The sequence below is a fragment of the Crocodylus porosus genome, unplaced genomic scaffold (assembly GCF_001723895.1).
Source record: "Crocodylus porosus isolate Cpor-Errol unplaced genomic scaffold, CroPor_comp1, whole genome shotgun sequence".
In the NCBI taxonomy this organism is placed as follows: domain Eukaryota; kingdom Metazoa; phylum Chordata; order Crocodylia; family Crocodylidae; genus Crocodylus; species Crocodylus porosus.
Genome location: NW_017728906.1, coordinates 37,306,651 through 37,322,511, shown reverse-complemented (window position 1 = coordinate 37,322,511; position 15,861 = coordinate 37,306,651).

The window sequence follows — 15,861 nt, the reverse complement described above, 5'->3', positions numbered from 1 at the left end:
TCCTTTTCTGCCTCTGCACTGATGAGAAGGGAGTTCCCAGCCTGTAGGTATGCTCCTGGTTCTTCCCCCCCAGGTGCATCACCTTGCACTTGTCGGTGTTGAATCCCATCCTATTCTCATCCGCCCACCCCTGTAACCTGTCTAGGTCTGATTGCAGCCTATTCCTCCTGAAATAAATCCTCTCCTGAATAAGAGGGCCTGGCCTTGTCACAGGCCCATTAAAAAGGGCTTGTTGTCTTCAGAGGTAATGGGGAAAGGAAGTGTCCTGGAGTGCTACTGTCATCCAGTGATCCCTACATGGACTAATAATTCCTTGCTGGTGTCAAAGCTAGCAGCCTATTTTTGATTTTGAGCAGCCTATTGTTTTTTTCAGGTTTTCCCAAAGCAAAACTGGATACTGGTGTCTGTGAGCTGCAAAGGTCATTTAGAACCATCTTAGAACTGTGCACAGGCACAAGTTAATGAAGGTGCTCCACTTTGGAGCAGTTCCCCCAACAACTTGCAAGCAAACCTAAGGGGAGGAAGGGAGCAGATTGAGGCCCTCTTGGTGAGGGAGAGAATGGGGCAGGAACTGGGCCTGGGGGCACTACCCAGCCATGGCAATACATAGGGCCCAGGGCCAGGGTGGAGAGTGGGACAGAGCCGTGGGTGGCTTGTCCAGGGGGTGGGGGAAGGGCTGGCTCCCTGCCACTGAATGCACTCCCCTTGGGAGAATGGAGTGGGGCGGGGCGTGTGGCCACTCATATTTGTGCAAAGAGAAGGGGCAGATGTGGGCTGCCTGTTGCAGGCTTAGTGCTCCCCACCCTGCTACCCTCCCTCCAGAAGCCCCTTCTGGCCATGCTACTATGGCGAGGTGCCCCCTGCCTACCCAGCAGCAGCAGGAGTGGTCATTCAGTTGTGTCCTCTGCTGCTGTCAGACAGGCAGGGGGTACCTCGTTGCTGCCATTGCAGGGCTCCCAGGGGGAGGGCAGCAGGGCAGGGAGCCCTGAGCCCACAGCAGGCAACCTGCATCCGCCCCTCCATGGGCTCTGCTTAGTTCTGCTCCAACCATGCCACTGGGGGGCATCATCTTAGTCTTCCCCACCTCCCCCCCACCAACAAAAATAAAAGTTGGTGACTATGCTCCAGATTGCATCAGGTTGTACAAGAGGAATGGACAAACTGGTTAAGGTAAATACAAAAAACTGACTCCAAGCCATTCACCCCAAAATTAAACTTTTTTGAATGCCCCCACCCCGACTGCCCAGTGTTCATCAAATGAGTAGTTCATTCAGTTGTCTTCAGGGGGCATGGATCCAAGTCATATAGTTTGCAAGGTAGCTGTGACAACTGTCATTAACCTGTTTCCAGTTAGAGACTGATCTTGTCAATTCTGATGAGAAAAAGACTAAGAAAATAAAATAAAGCATTGTATCAACAGGGCTACATTATGTTTGGTTGGAATATACGAAAAAGGCATGTGCATACTTAAAGCCAACTCAGGAGTAGTGACATTCAAGACAATGATTTACAGTATCTTGTTAACTTCAAAGAGAATCTTCATATACTTTAAAGTTAAGCAGATGCTTAAATGCTTTGCTGAATTGGGGCCTTGCTGCAGAGGTTCTTGATACTAGTATTTGGAAGACTGACAGCAAAACCCTTTAAGCAACTTTGACCGTTTTACCACACTGTAATTGGGCATAAGAAAACTTGCTGTTAGCACCTGGCAGTTGAGATAATTATCCTATCTCTTGAAGTAACATAATAGGCACATTGTTTGACTGTTGAGAAGGAGCAGCAAAGTGCAATTGCTGAATTGAGAAGTCAGTGTAAGGGAATAAAAATTAGTGTAAGGTGAAGACTTTGATGTGGTGGGGGGACATAGGCCCAGACAAATAAGCATTTGACTCCTTTTCTCCTTTCTAACTCTAAAGACACTTCTTGCATTGCAAATCCCTGCTGTAGCTCCAAATAGCTGATTACACTTACTCTGTACCATTGTTATCAGCTGAAGCTGAAAATCAGAACACAAAAATGGGTTTAGCTCTACAAGCATGCCCTGCCAATGGAGGAGAGATTGGATAGCAGCAGCTTCTAAAGTCCCAAAAGATCAATTGCTTATCTGAACCTCATCTAAAGCTTGCAATTCATTTGCCAACTTTATATTTCAGACACAGATAAAATGATGATGAAAGGGACTGGTGAAACTGTTTTTCATCTTACATTAGGGCTACTCACCTCCCCTATCTGGGTGTGCCAGTAATTCTCTTGCGCTGGCTAAAAGTACATCCTATGCCAGCACCAAAAGGCTTTTGACAATATCAAGACTATATTAAGCTCTTTTCTGTGAAAACGTAAAAAAAAATAATCTTTTATGGCCTAGATAGTTTGCAACAAAAGTCTGTTCTAAGCAAAGTTGTACCAGTTCAATACTTTGTAAAAATTGGCCTTAGTTCAATAAGCATAAAGCTGGTGTAGGAATACCTATCAGCTTATATTCAATGTATGTAAGTTTAGCTTGCACTGGCAGGCTTATGTAATCAAACTTGAGTTAAGCCAGACTTAACTATAACAGGTGGTGCATCTACATGTGCAATTAGAGCACATGAATAAACTCTGGGGAGACAGCTGCCTCAGCAGCCAGCACAGCTCCCACCATGTGTGGCTTAGCAGGCAGCAGTGGGCCTCCTACTGCCTGGGTTGACTGGAAGCAAATTAATCCCAGCCAGCATCTACACATGTGCCATTGCACAGTAGCTAATGCACATTTAATCTACTACCAGTATTTTTAGGTAGTAGATAACTGTGCAGTAGCCTATTTTACTATGCAGTAGCCTAATGCAGTGTTAAATGGTGACACTTTACTGTGCAATAGATTAGCTTACTGTGCAGTAAAGCATGTCATGTAAAGACACCCACTGAGATGTTTCCTGAGGAGCTAATTAGTCAGGCCTACAGTAAACATCTGGTGTAGATGTGCCCTTTACATATGCACATGGTTTCATCCTGGTTTTGCCCTGGTAATGAAATCATTTAAAATTGCCTTTTAAACGAGTGCAGCTTCATAGATGGACTTGAGCTACACAACATAAATGGATAAAGTGAAGAAAAGAAGGTAACTTGGAAATTCAGGTATTTGACAAACTAGCGGAATTCTTGGCCATGTGCATTTGTGCTAGGGTCTTTTGAGCATTTCTTCGTGCATTATGACTTAGCAACAAGGTAAAAAGATGCCTAAAATCTTATTGTTCCAAGGCCCTGAACTGGAATTCTTATTTTGAGCCTGCTGTTCTATCATGTGTGCCTGAAACTTTCATGTGAGCATTAATGTCGCCTTAAACAGGAAAAATCAATATATAAAATCACATCTAGAGTCCTTGACTCAAATTTTGACCTCAATTTGCAAAAGTTTATCTTCTGATGTTCATTAAATGACCACATTTTTCAAAGCCTGGCAGCTTTTTGGCACACTTAAAACCAGGTACATTTATATGGTAAAATAGATATTAGGCTTAAAGATCTGTAGTTCTGATAGGTACAGTGGAGTGGGCAGGGAACTGAGAATAGTGGTTATGGCAGAAGAGTATGCATATGAGTTGTGATTTCCAGAGGTGTAACTAGCAATGTTGGTGCCCTGGGCACACCAGCAGGAGCAGGACAGGGAGAGGGAGAATGCCAAGCATGGAAGAGCAGGGAGGCAGTGATGTCAAAGACTGCATGATGCTCCTGGCACCTTCATCCTCTCAATCAGTCCCCGGGGCTGAAACTGTCTACCCCACCATAATTGTGCTACTGGATTTCCACATCCCAGCTTAACAAATTGAGTTAAACAAAGCCATCTTTTTTTCAGAAAAATATCCAGTCTTTCTATTAATGGGATTTAAGTTTGTGTATAAGGGCTTTGCTGAATCTTTACCGAAGTGAGGAGCTGCTTCATCAGCATATGGAATGCTCTAATTCACAGTAGTAACCTTGGTCACAAGAATGACCATAACCTTAACTATATCTACATGACATATGGCACCCCAGATGCAAACAGAAGTGTGTGTGTGTATGTGTGTGTATGGTGAGGGGGAAGGATCTCTATGCTAGTGACAGTATCCTCTCTAGAGAGATGTCATCGTTTGGGGTGGGGTTGAGAGAGAAGGAAAAATCCAGGGCTAATAAAGCAAAATTGCTATCAACAAAGATAGCATAGTTTAACCACAGAATCCACAGTACATAGCAACCAAACCTACACAATTATAAACACAGAATTCTGAATAATTTAACCACCATAATAAGACTACATACTTGGTACGTCATGCAAGGATATAGAAAGCTGGCTGAATACAGAAAATACTTCATGCATATTTGCTGATTTTTAAAAACATTCACTGAAGACTGTTTCAAATTCAATGCCTTCCCTTTCTTGTGCTTGATTTCTTTTTTCTCAAGAAAATGTATTGCAATAGTTTAGCTGACAGGAATCCTCATTGACAGAGGCAAATAATGCTGTGCTGCAAGGTTTGGGGTTGAAATGTTTAGGCTTGGCCTAAAATAGGTACTTTCCATCTAATTTATCCAGAAACAAAACTAAATGTAGGTAGGCTGAGACTGAGACTAGTTTTGGTGGGCTTAAGTCACTCCTCCATACTAAGTTTAACCTCACAACCTGGGAATTTGGCCATGCTTCTCGAGGGGTCCTGGACCATGTTTTGGGTGGTCATGGCAGTAAGAACAAAGGTATTTCCTAACCAAGAGTCTTCAGTCAGTGCCAGCTCTGGGACTAAAGAAGCCCTTGCTCCTAAGTCAAAGAGGTAGAATTATAAAGCTTACTGTTACCAATTGCATCTGCTTTGCACCATTACCATAAAAAAACAGTGGGATGGGGCAGATCTGGATATTCTTCTCAGTTTTTTGTAAGGTTGGAGTGTTGTTGTAGCCATGATGGTCTAGGAAGCATATGAGAAGCAAGGACTTCCTTTGATATTTTTTACTGGAGCAACTGTACAGTTGTGAGAGCTATGGGACAAGTTTTCAGGCATCAGGTGCCCTTCCTCGGGTTTCAGGAGGCAGATGTACACTGAACTAAATAACAGTGAAAAGATCCTATATAGCCCTCTGTCATCCCTCCAAGCAAACTGCTTGCATTTACAAACATTTGATGCCCCAAAGCTTGCTCAACAGCTCTCACAACTATACAGCTGGTCTGATAAAAGATATTGCTAAAGGTTCTTGCATTTTAGTTTTTTCTAACTTTTCTAATGTCTGGCCTGGTCAGCAGCAGCCATTCTTAGGATCTGTAGCATGGAGGTGGATTAAAACCATCTTCCAACTCCTTTTTTTCCCCCCATTTGAATGACCGTAGCTCAGCAGAGTGAAGGTTCTCTCCCCCAGATCCTTAGTATGACTCCCCATCACTCTTTCTGTATGTCTTTATACTGCGTATGATTTGATTCAGCAGTCATGCACAGAATGTTATTTCTAAAGATCCTCCTTGGGAACACAAAGTCTTTGGTGTTTAGTGATAGACTTTGTTTCAATAAAAAAGCCAGTGTAAATATTTTAAATAGTAAAGGGAAGCTTTTCATAGTCTTCAAAGCAGTGACTTAAAACTTCCAGCTGCAGATTTCATATGGTTTACATTAGAACATGATGATGTTGCAAGTTGGAATACGAGGAAATCTCCAGCAGTGGAAGGACATGATTTCTACCTATTTTAATTCACTTCATCTTGTTACAGACCCAGAGCATATTTCACCATCATCATTTGTAACCTGAACTGATTTCTGGGACTCTTGTTAGAGGCTTGAACTGTTCTAAGTTTAAAATACAAGCATCTTCCCTGCTTATTACTCAAGCATCAGAGATACCAAATATTGCCTTTTTTATTTATGAAGTGATTTCTTCCCTTGAGAACCCAAGGCAAGTGTCAGAACACTGGACCTCCCTGCATAACACCCCAGGAACCAGCTAAGAAATGAGATGTTGCCAAATCATTCCATTCACAGGATTTTAATTTTTACATCAAAGTTCAAACAAATACGATTTCAGGGTAATCTGATAAGCATTTACATTTTAGTCAATGTAATGGATGGAAGTGATTCAAGTAAATGCATTTACCTAAACTGACCGTGATTCATATAACAAATCAATAATGTGCGTTTACCTTCTTCCTCCTAGTCCAGTGCCTCTGTTTCTGTGACCTGCTGCCAAATATCTTTAACAAGAAGAAAAGATTTTTTGAAAGTTAAGAACTATTAATAAGAACTGGAAATGGACTGGAGCAAGGATTCTTATTTAGATGCTTTGAAGAAAATGTCATTGTGCTGGGTATTGAATATTAAAAACAAGCCTACCTGGAGTGGTGCAGTATGGGATTTGAATTTGGATTTACGCACACAGTTTGGACTCACTGGAACATGTTCTTGCAGTTAAATGTTTCTATTGTAGTAATGTCTAGAGGCCAAAAGGCTAGAGCTCCGTTGTGCTGAGTAAGGTGCAAATACTTAACCCAATGACAATGTACTTGACAAAATGACAACCCCTGCTTGAAGGAGCTTATAATTTACATAAAGCAAGATCCTGCCATCATTTTCAGGTGTGCCAACCATATAAGTTGGTAGTGTTCTATACAGGGAAAAGTATTCTATGTATATAGGATCATCTCCTTTTAACTTTCTGAAGGAAAGCCCTTTCTCCTCAACTGACGTTAAATGCCAATATCCTGATTAACTTCTACAGATCAACGGGACATTTTGTATCAAGAAATTTCTAAGTGAAATGTATAAAAATAGGCTGATCCTCAATTTTTAGGAGCTTGTGGAGAAACACGATGCTGGTCAAATTTAAAGTCACTCTCTAGCAGGGAGTTTCCAACTTATTTTTAAGAGACACTATAGAGCAATGGCAAAGACAAGGACAAAAGGAAAAATGTTTTAAGATAGACCAGATTCTCAATTAATGTATGTCACTCTATTGAGGCTGGTAGAGTTATCATGAAGAAATTTTATACAGAAGATTTTGTTAGTTCAGAGAAAGGTTCAGGAAATCTTGTAGGGGGTAACTGTGAAAAAACAATTGGCCACAAAGTCTCTCTTCTTAAAAACATTATATAATCGCTTCCTTGAACCATGCTCTACTCTTGCCTTGTATGCCTTACACAGATCAAGTATGTATGGTAGGGTTTTTTAATTCCTCAGTATCCCTGTGTCTCTTTCCATTTCACTGTCTCTTTGCCCTTTTGCAAGGTGGGAGAAAATATGTTTGTAATCTGTCTGTTATATAGCATTCAATACTTGTCAAAGTTCAAAGTCCAAGTTCTATCTCTTGAGTGCATTATTTATGAATTCTGGTACCTTGTAGTCGCTGACGTTCAAGGTTGAGGTGTCCATAATGATGCCCAGATCTTCCTCAACTCTGAAATGGGCTTTTAAAATATGGGTCCTGATTTTGTAGTTCATGATTTTCCATAAATGGTAAAATGTTTGTTACGACTTCTTTTGTGATGAACCTGGGATAGGAGCTATGTTTCCAGCCTTGTTTTTAGACCCTTTCATACCTGCAAATCACATCAACACAGACCTTCAACAAAAAATCAAACTGAAAGAAAACCACTGTAAGGTTTTTTTGGTTGTGGTTTAAGTTTGATTAGCTGTATTATCTTTGACCTGCCTCATTAATTCCTGATTTTAATAAGGAAAAGGATCCAAAAAAGCCTTAAAATGCTATTTTTATTTTGTGCTTGACACAGCTACTACTCTGAAATCCTGGCAGTATCACAGGAATGTCATTTCCTCCAAAACTTCCAGCCTGATTTCTAGGCCAGAGTAGTTCAAATAAATTAGGAGTTGAATAAACATCCACATTTTTGCCCAGGACTATCTTAATTTGCTTAAGGAAAGCGGAGGCTTGGGATTTAACAGTATCATGACTTTGTTGAGTCATCTACAGATTTGCAAGAGAATGCAAAATGAGTGCCAGACTGTCACTGTAACTTTATGCCCTCACAGCACAGGTGCAAATGACTACCCAAGGATATGAACCAGTGTAGAACCATGGCAATATACTGATCCTTATTTACCCTTCTTTCTCTTCCTTTCTAGGAGATTTCTATTAGCCAGAGCATTAAGAGGTCTAAAATTGATATCTCAAAGAATTAATAGTGCTTGGGAAACACAAATTGAACAACTTAATGAAAATGCCAGTAATTCTAGGCATCTTTAGAGCACCACGTGACAAACTTGAGATTAAAAAAAAATAAAATTATTGAAAAACTTATCATTATCCACAATCAAATTGTCTAACAAAGCCTACTATCTTTGCCAACCATATTTTGCATGAAAAGAATTTGAATATAAGATATGGGCAGGGAAAGAGGAAGAGAATAATGTATACTAATCCCTGGAAATATATTTTCTTCCAGATTTGTTTAGGTGCCTTTATTAAAGTGGTATTTCCTATGAAACTACTGTGTGCCTTAATGTTATCTGGAGGGTCCAAGCCTGCATTCCAAAATGGTAGTTCTGAATGTCAACACAGAAGACCCACATTTGGGAAACCTTCTAAAAACATCCCATTGTCTCTTAACTAGATCAGCCCTCTCAGGTTTGACTGTTTTAACTGTAATGAAATTGTACTGGGACATATCAGTGAAGACTGGGACTCATTTCACTAAGCAATATATGTGCGTAGAGAGGAGGGAGTTGCAAGGGACCCTGCCACAAAGGTTTCCAGTCTAAACAGAGATGACCAAGGGTAAAGGGAAAGAACAACGGCCATTCCTGAGTTCATGCAGCAGGTTAGTAGTCGAACCTGTACTTGAACCCAGGTGTCCTGATTCCCTAGTCCAGTGTTTTATCCCCTATGCATGCCTCCTTGTTTTAGTATGCCATTAGTGTTATAACTGTCCTGCCAATTAAATCTATGCTGAACAGGTGGACAGATGGCTAAAAACACCAGTAGCAGGTGGTGGTCCATCTATCTTAAGGTTCTCAATATAACTAATGCCCTGTTAGCTAACAGTGCTGTATATCAGCTGTAATCTTGTCTAATTACCTGAACAGTTCTAATGAGTATGATTGACTGGCATCCCTAAATCTGATTATGTGAAATATGACTCAAACTTTTCCCAGCTGAAGAGCTTACAATGAATATAAGTCACATGTTAATATTAATCAACATGAGGGCTAATTTACTAAAATGTGACCCAAAGGCAAAACTGATTCCAGGAAGACATAGGAACAGTCGGCTAGAGTTAACCAGTTAGTTATGTTTAAAGGATAGGTTATTGCTTTCATCACCAAATCAAATTATCAAATATTTTAAAAGACAAGTCTGTATCTCATATCTAAACCCCCTCAGGTCATTCTAGATTTATATATACAATCCAAGTAGGTATTAAAAGTATTCCTCTGTTTCAAAGACACTGATTTCTTCTCTTAGAGTAACTGCTTGACTCACAGCTCAAGGCCCTCCCAAAGATCAGTTTCCTTTATTGGTTTTGGGTAGAGTTTAAGAAAATGTGAAAGCAGTGATTTCCTGGTGTGACAGAGTCATACAGTTTTGCTACTGAAAGTAGCATGTAGGGGAGAAACTGAGACTGTCATTTTTTGCCAACTTTTCATTCTCTCTACCAAAGTTTGGTTTGTAGTCTAGGGTAAGAGCTTGGCCTTTTTTATGTCAATGGGAATTTACCAGTAATTCAAGGAAACTAGGACTTCTCCTCTGGTGTAGTGAGGGCTCTTTGGTCACCAGTGGAGGCCTACAGGCTCAAAAGCATTTAGATTAAAACCAATACAGTGATTAAAAATCCAGCAGCCTCTTAGAGCCAAATCTCTCCTTTATTAATAGAAGGATATTATGCCAGGATACCAATAGGGCATGCAGGAAACAGGGTGTGTTTGTGGATGGGTGCTAGAGAGAGAAAATATCTCAAGATAGTTTGTCCTGATATGCTTTCATTTACAGTATGCCAACGGTTCATGTTCTTGCTTTGAACAAAGATAGCTAAAATATTAGGAACCATTAAGCAGATCTAGCAATAACTTTAAAATTCCATCAAAGTCAATTCCACACAAGTCTCCACCCATGTAGCTTGTTCAACTCCTTGTTCCCTAGCTCCAGTCCAATGGCGGCTTGTATTAAAGGAAACAAATCTGGCCCAAACACATTCATAAGATATTTTTCGAGGCTGGTCTGCCCCAGTCTGGTCCTAAGCTAGCCAAGGACTTCCTAATATGATAATAGACCAACTGAGTATATTTGGAAAGATGCTATGTTTCTAAGGTAATAGGCATGAAAAATGGTGGTACATCTATCCTGCTATTTAGGGTCAAAGTTGTGAACTATAGTTAACCAGGCTGGGCCACACGAGCCATCCCTCCCATCCATATTACCTAGCTGCAGCTCTGTACCAAGCGCCAGGCAAACTGATTCCTGGAAGGGTTTAAGCAGATGTCAGTGGGGAATACTGTTAAAACATCTATAGAGCAAAAGCAAGTATGGCCCACAAGGCACAACTGAGTCCTAAGAGGAGTCTAACCCTGCACTTACATATTATTGGACAAAGTTTTCATTTTAGCCATAGACAAATTCTGAGTCTGAATATAATACATTAATATTAACAAACAGGTGTGATAATGGTCAACTGAGGCCTGTGACCTATGAAAGATGTGGCATTTTTTCTGCACACTCAGTTCCATTTGAAAATGGTGCGTACTATACAAATAGGCAGTGATTGCTAAATAGTAAACTATACTCCAGAAATAACCTATTGAACACTCAGTGACCCTATTTCTTAAGCTATTACTTTTTCATTTTGTTTGGCAAAGTATTGATACCCAGCTTTCTCCTCATCCAGTGGAGGTACAACGATGCACTGGGTACTCAGAGTAAGAAAATGCCAAGCTTCAATTCTTGGGTGTGTTAGTTGTAGCCGTATTGGTCTAAGGACATAGCCAGACAATGTTCTTTGGGTAGATGTGATATCTTTTATTAGACCAGCTAAATAGTTGGAAAATTTGTTCTTTACAAGCTTTTGGGCACAAACACCCTTCTTTAGGCATAGGGAGTTTCTGATGTTGTTTCGTGTTCTCCTTTGTGGAATAGAAGCCAGTATGCAAAATGCAGGTCTGTTAAAATGCAAATGCCTGGCAGCAAGGTTTCATAGTTTCATAGTTTGTAGGGTCGGAAGGTTCCAAAGTCATGGGAGACAATAGGTGGAAGATAGGTAGGTGGGGGGTGGGAGTGGGGACGTTGACCTGGTGGTAGAATGTAGCTGGTAAAATGTGGAGAGGTACCTGGGGTTAATGGACAGCAGGCAGGTCATAATGTGCCATAAATCCAATACTGAGCTCCAAGTCTGACTTTCTCACTGACTTGCTATAATATGTAGGCTTGGGCAAGTCAATGTTTGCATGGATATTTTCTTTGTATGGATGTCTCAGATTTTGCTGATCTGGCCATGGTCACCCAGGGAAGGAGATTCAGAAGTTGCAAGCACTTTAGTATGTGAATTGTTTTAAGTATTCATTGCTTGAATGATTGAGGACTGGCAGAAATACTATCAATATAGAATCTAGTCATTTTCCCAAGTAATTAAAATAAGCAGGTTTAAGCATTAACGATACCAGTCCCCCAATCTCAAAGTCCACCTGCCAACCTATGATTTTATAACTACATTTTCCTGTTGGTTTTTTTTTAATACTTTTTGACATGTAAAAGCCTCCTACAAGGTAAATGGAAAGTAATTAAATTATTCAGGGGAAACAGTGAAAGTGATTATTCATAAAAAGTGTCAAATATTTTCCTCTACTCTCTTGCAGATATAATCAGCTATGCGCTACTTGGAAAACATGCAAATAAAAGTGTTTAGCCAAAAGTCTGATTTTTTTTTGAAGTGATGTTCCTCTTGATGAAACTTAAAACATGCCACTGATAAATTATTCTAGAGTTCCAAATATTGGTTTGTTTCCCTGGAATCTTAGCACCTGATGCTCATGTAATAGAAGTCAGTGGCATTTCAATGCAGCTATGCAGATTTGCATCAGAAACTTACTCTAACATCTTCTAAAATGCAAAAATTTGCATTTGTGCTCTAAAATTCACCCCAGGGAGAACAGCATGTCCCTTCTTCAGTTTATATATCGTACAGGTTCTCTCTTATGTCCTAGCTGGAGAGCTGCTGCTGATATTTCATCTCAAATATCACTGAGTGATAACTGTTGGTAAATGATGATAGTTTAAAAGTGTGACCCCCCCCCCCACCCTGCCATCAGCTGCTTGGGTAAGAAAAAATCTTTTAGGAATGGAAAAGATTCTAAACATATTGTGGCGCTATCAGATGAGTCGCATCACCTTCACTGATCTTGACTTACTGGCAGAAGTGGTCAGCTTCCTGCTTCTAAGTCATAATTTTTACACATTAAGCCTCACACTCAAAACTTTCAAGGCAACTTGCATTGACTTGACTATCTCAAGATACTGGTGCCCTTTCTGTTATTTCAGAATAACCTCACATGTCAGCAGCTGTTCCTACTTGCACGTCCCATCACTGGCAGAAAAACTCTCTTCTTAAAAATCCCTCAGCAAACTGGGAATAGTAAACCTATGAGCAGCAACACATATGCATTATACTCTAGACACTTATCAACATAACTGGCATCCTAGGGAGCCCTGCCCGCTGAGGCTAAATTCTACCAGGGTATTGGATAGCTTCCTCTCAGCTACTGATGCTTAGGATGAGTCATTCCCTGCCATAAAGCCAAACCCATTAACTCCATCGGCTCCATTTGTTGTGTTTTTGGAAATGTCTGAACAGCTGCCTGTATTTGATGCCAGATCCTGACTGGAAATATGGTCACCTTTGACTTAGTCTGTGAGGGAGAGAAAAAGAAAGAGCAGGCTACTATGAAATTTAAGTAGTGCAGTTTTCCCAGTCTGATCTGTGGTTGTTAATAAAATCAGTTCAGGGGAAAAACTAATTTGGCAGCTTCTCATTTTGATGGCTGCTTATTTTTTAATAATAAAATGACTTATTTTTATAGGTCTTATAGGAATAGCTATACTGCAGTTATTCCTTTACAATACTTTAGCATGTACTTTTGAATTACACACAGTATGACTTTTTTTAAAAACAAGTTCTCTCAGTACCAAACCTCTATACCTCTCCTCATCCAGTGCAGGTACTACTGGATGTAGTCAATCTTTGCTGCTCAGAGCAGCGGGGTCAGACCCAATGATCTCACAAGGTCCCTCCCAGTCCTAAACTTCTGTGAATCTGTAAATAGCCAGTTCTCATTTTCCTCCATCCTTTGTTCTTACCATATGACATGGATTGGAGGACATCAAGGAATGGAGGACTTTGAGTGCAATTCCTGCTAATGCCAGGAAGTAAAATTCATCTGCTTCCCCCCATGAAAGACTGGATCCAGACCTAGTGACAGTTGTAGAGTGGTAAGCAGGGGCAGTGGCAGCATCAGGGTTCATGCAGCTGTTGCCCACCCCCATGTGAACAACATACATCCCCAGTGGGGCTCCATAATTCAGCTACAAAAACCACCCCATGCCCTCCATCCCCAAATTCCTAATCTCGCTAGGAGCTCTAGGGGCCAAGCGAAATGGGCCAGATCCATGGGCCAGATCCCACCTACAGGCCATATCTTTGACACCCTGCTCTAATGGATGTAAAATTCTGTAGTATCTCTTTAGCAAACAAGTCTTCTGTCCAAGGATGGAAAACCACAAGTGTGCATGTGGGATTCTCCCCTTCCACCCCCAAATTCTGATTTTTTGAGCACTGAGGTTATTTTGTATTCCAAAGTGATCTTCTAGATTTACTTTTTTCCTCACATGTACTTGCATCTGATTCAAAGCCCTTTGGAATCAACAAGAGTCTTCCAGCTGAGTTCAGAGAGCTTTGGCTCATGCCCTTTCGTCCCTTTGTTTTTCATTAAAGTGAATACTCTCCCTTGGATTTGAAGATTGCTGAAAGAAGGACTGTATTTCAGATTGAGGATTTTACAATATATTGTTTCAGAAGATGAATGCTTGGTTCCTGCCCAAGGGATTTTTTTACTGGGAGGAAAAGCAGTTCACCATGTTCAAATTGAGAAATATTTCTTAGTTACTCACTGGGTAAGTTAATAAAATCCTAAAATCTATAATGATGTGTACTTGCTTAAGGAAAAGGTACATTTTTAAAAACGAATGCCAAAGGAAAGCAAAGATATTCCTCTTTCACCAGTTTTGGCTTTATTTTATTCTCCCCTTGATTTTGAAATTTCTGTGTCTGTGTTTATGCATGTGAAAACTTGGAGGTTTGAATTAAACCAGGACTTAAAGCTAAAATAACGTCTATTGCTGTTAATATCTGGGCCATAATTTTGAAATCTGTGCAGGATATTTCCAGTTGGCTTTACATCAGATGTCAGCACTGTCACAATAAAAGCTGTTTGCTATTTGCATTCTTGTGCACATTTTGTATCGATTCCTATTAAAGGTGTTTCATTTCAGCTAATGTTTAATGACACTCATTTATCTTCCATAGAAAATTCTGCAAGACCTTTGTGAATTTTCTTTAACTGTTGGATTCAACAGAAGTCTGTCTTCCCATTTACTTCTTTTGTAAATTATTTAATGTTAGTGTAATCATAAAATTGTCCCAGCTCTTCAGCTTGCCAGAACAAGCTTTAGAAGTCTTTTATTGACTTCCATCTGGACAACCCTTTCTGCTGTGTCATAGATCCATCTTCTTAGGGGTTCCTCTGAACCAAACAAACTAAAAATCCCATTTGTCCTTTACCTTGCTTTAATATGCCAGTGTTGCCTGCAGCACTGCAAATGAACATTGCTTTTTAAAATGCTTCACATGGTTTAATATTTTAACAGAAATACTAATACACAAGGAGAAAAAATCTCTTTCCCACCCCTAAATGAAAGGATTAGTGGAGTTCTGCAGTGTAACATTCATAAGACAGACCATAGTAAGTCTTCATAGTAGGCATCATTAAACTATTGGAGCTCTTCCTGCACGCTTACAAGTTGTTTGCATTATGTTTTTAACTTCTCCATTAGTACATGAGTAGACACTTAGGACATTTAGCTAAGTAATGCAGGAATACCCGCCACCTTCTAGTGGAGCCTACATTCTTAGCACACTTAGACCAAGTTTACCTGGTAAACATCCTGTCTTGCCTACCCAATGCAACTCAACAGGCACATCTACGTGAGTTGCTATGTCACCGTAGCGACATGCTACAGCAATGTAGAGTACAGGCACAATCTATGATGCTGCAGCTATGTTGTAGTAGCAATGCATTCCCTCACTATAGTGCTTTGCTACGGTGATGTACTGGCTAAAACAGCTGTGTACCGTGGTTATGCCACCGTCATTTAGTACTTCCTTTGCTTCCAAAATGAAGTACTAAACTATGGCACAGTAACGGTGCCATAGGGGCACATGTAGATGCGTCCAGCCTGTCTGAAGCACTGCCTGGATGTAGCTACACTGGGTGCATCTACACATGCATTTACTCAAGCCTAGATTTACTGCTGAGTAAGATACTGCAGAGTAAGGGTTTTTTTGGGTAGGTGTTTACACATGCGGGGATTAGGGTGCAAATTTGCTCCCAGTTCCTTGCAGTCCTGCTCCCTCCCCTGCAGCCACTGGGAGGAGCTACAGCCCAGTCTCTTACTCCCATGGGGCTGCCTGCTGCTGGGGCAGAGACAATATCTCATAGAATCATAGAATCATAGAAGTAGGGTTGGAAGGGACCTTATAGATCTTCAAGTCCGACCCCCTGCCAGGGCAGGAGAAAAAACTGGGCTCAAATGATCCCAGCTAGGTAGGCATTAAGCCTCCTCTTAAAGACCCTCAGGGTAGGAGCCAGCACCACT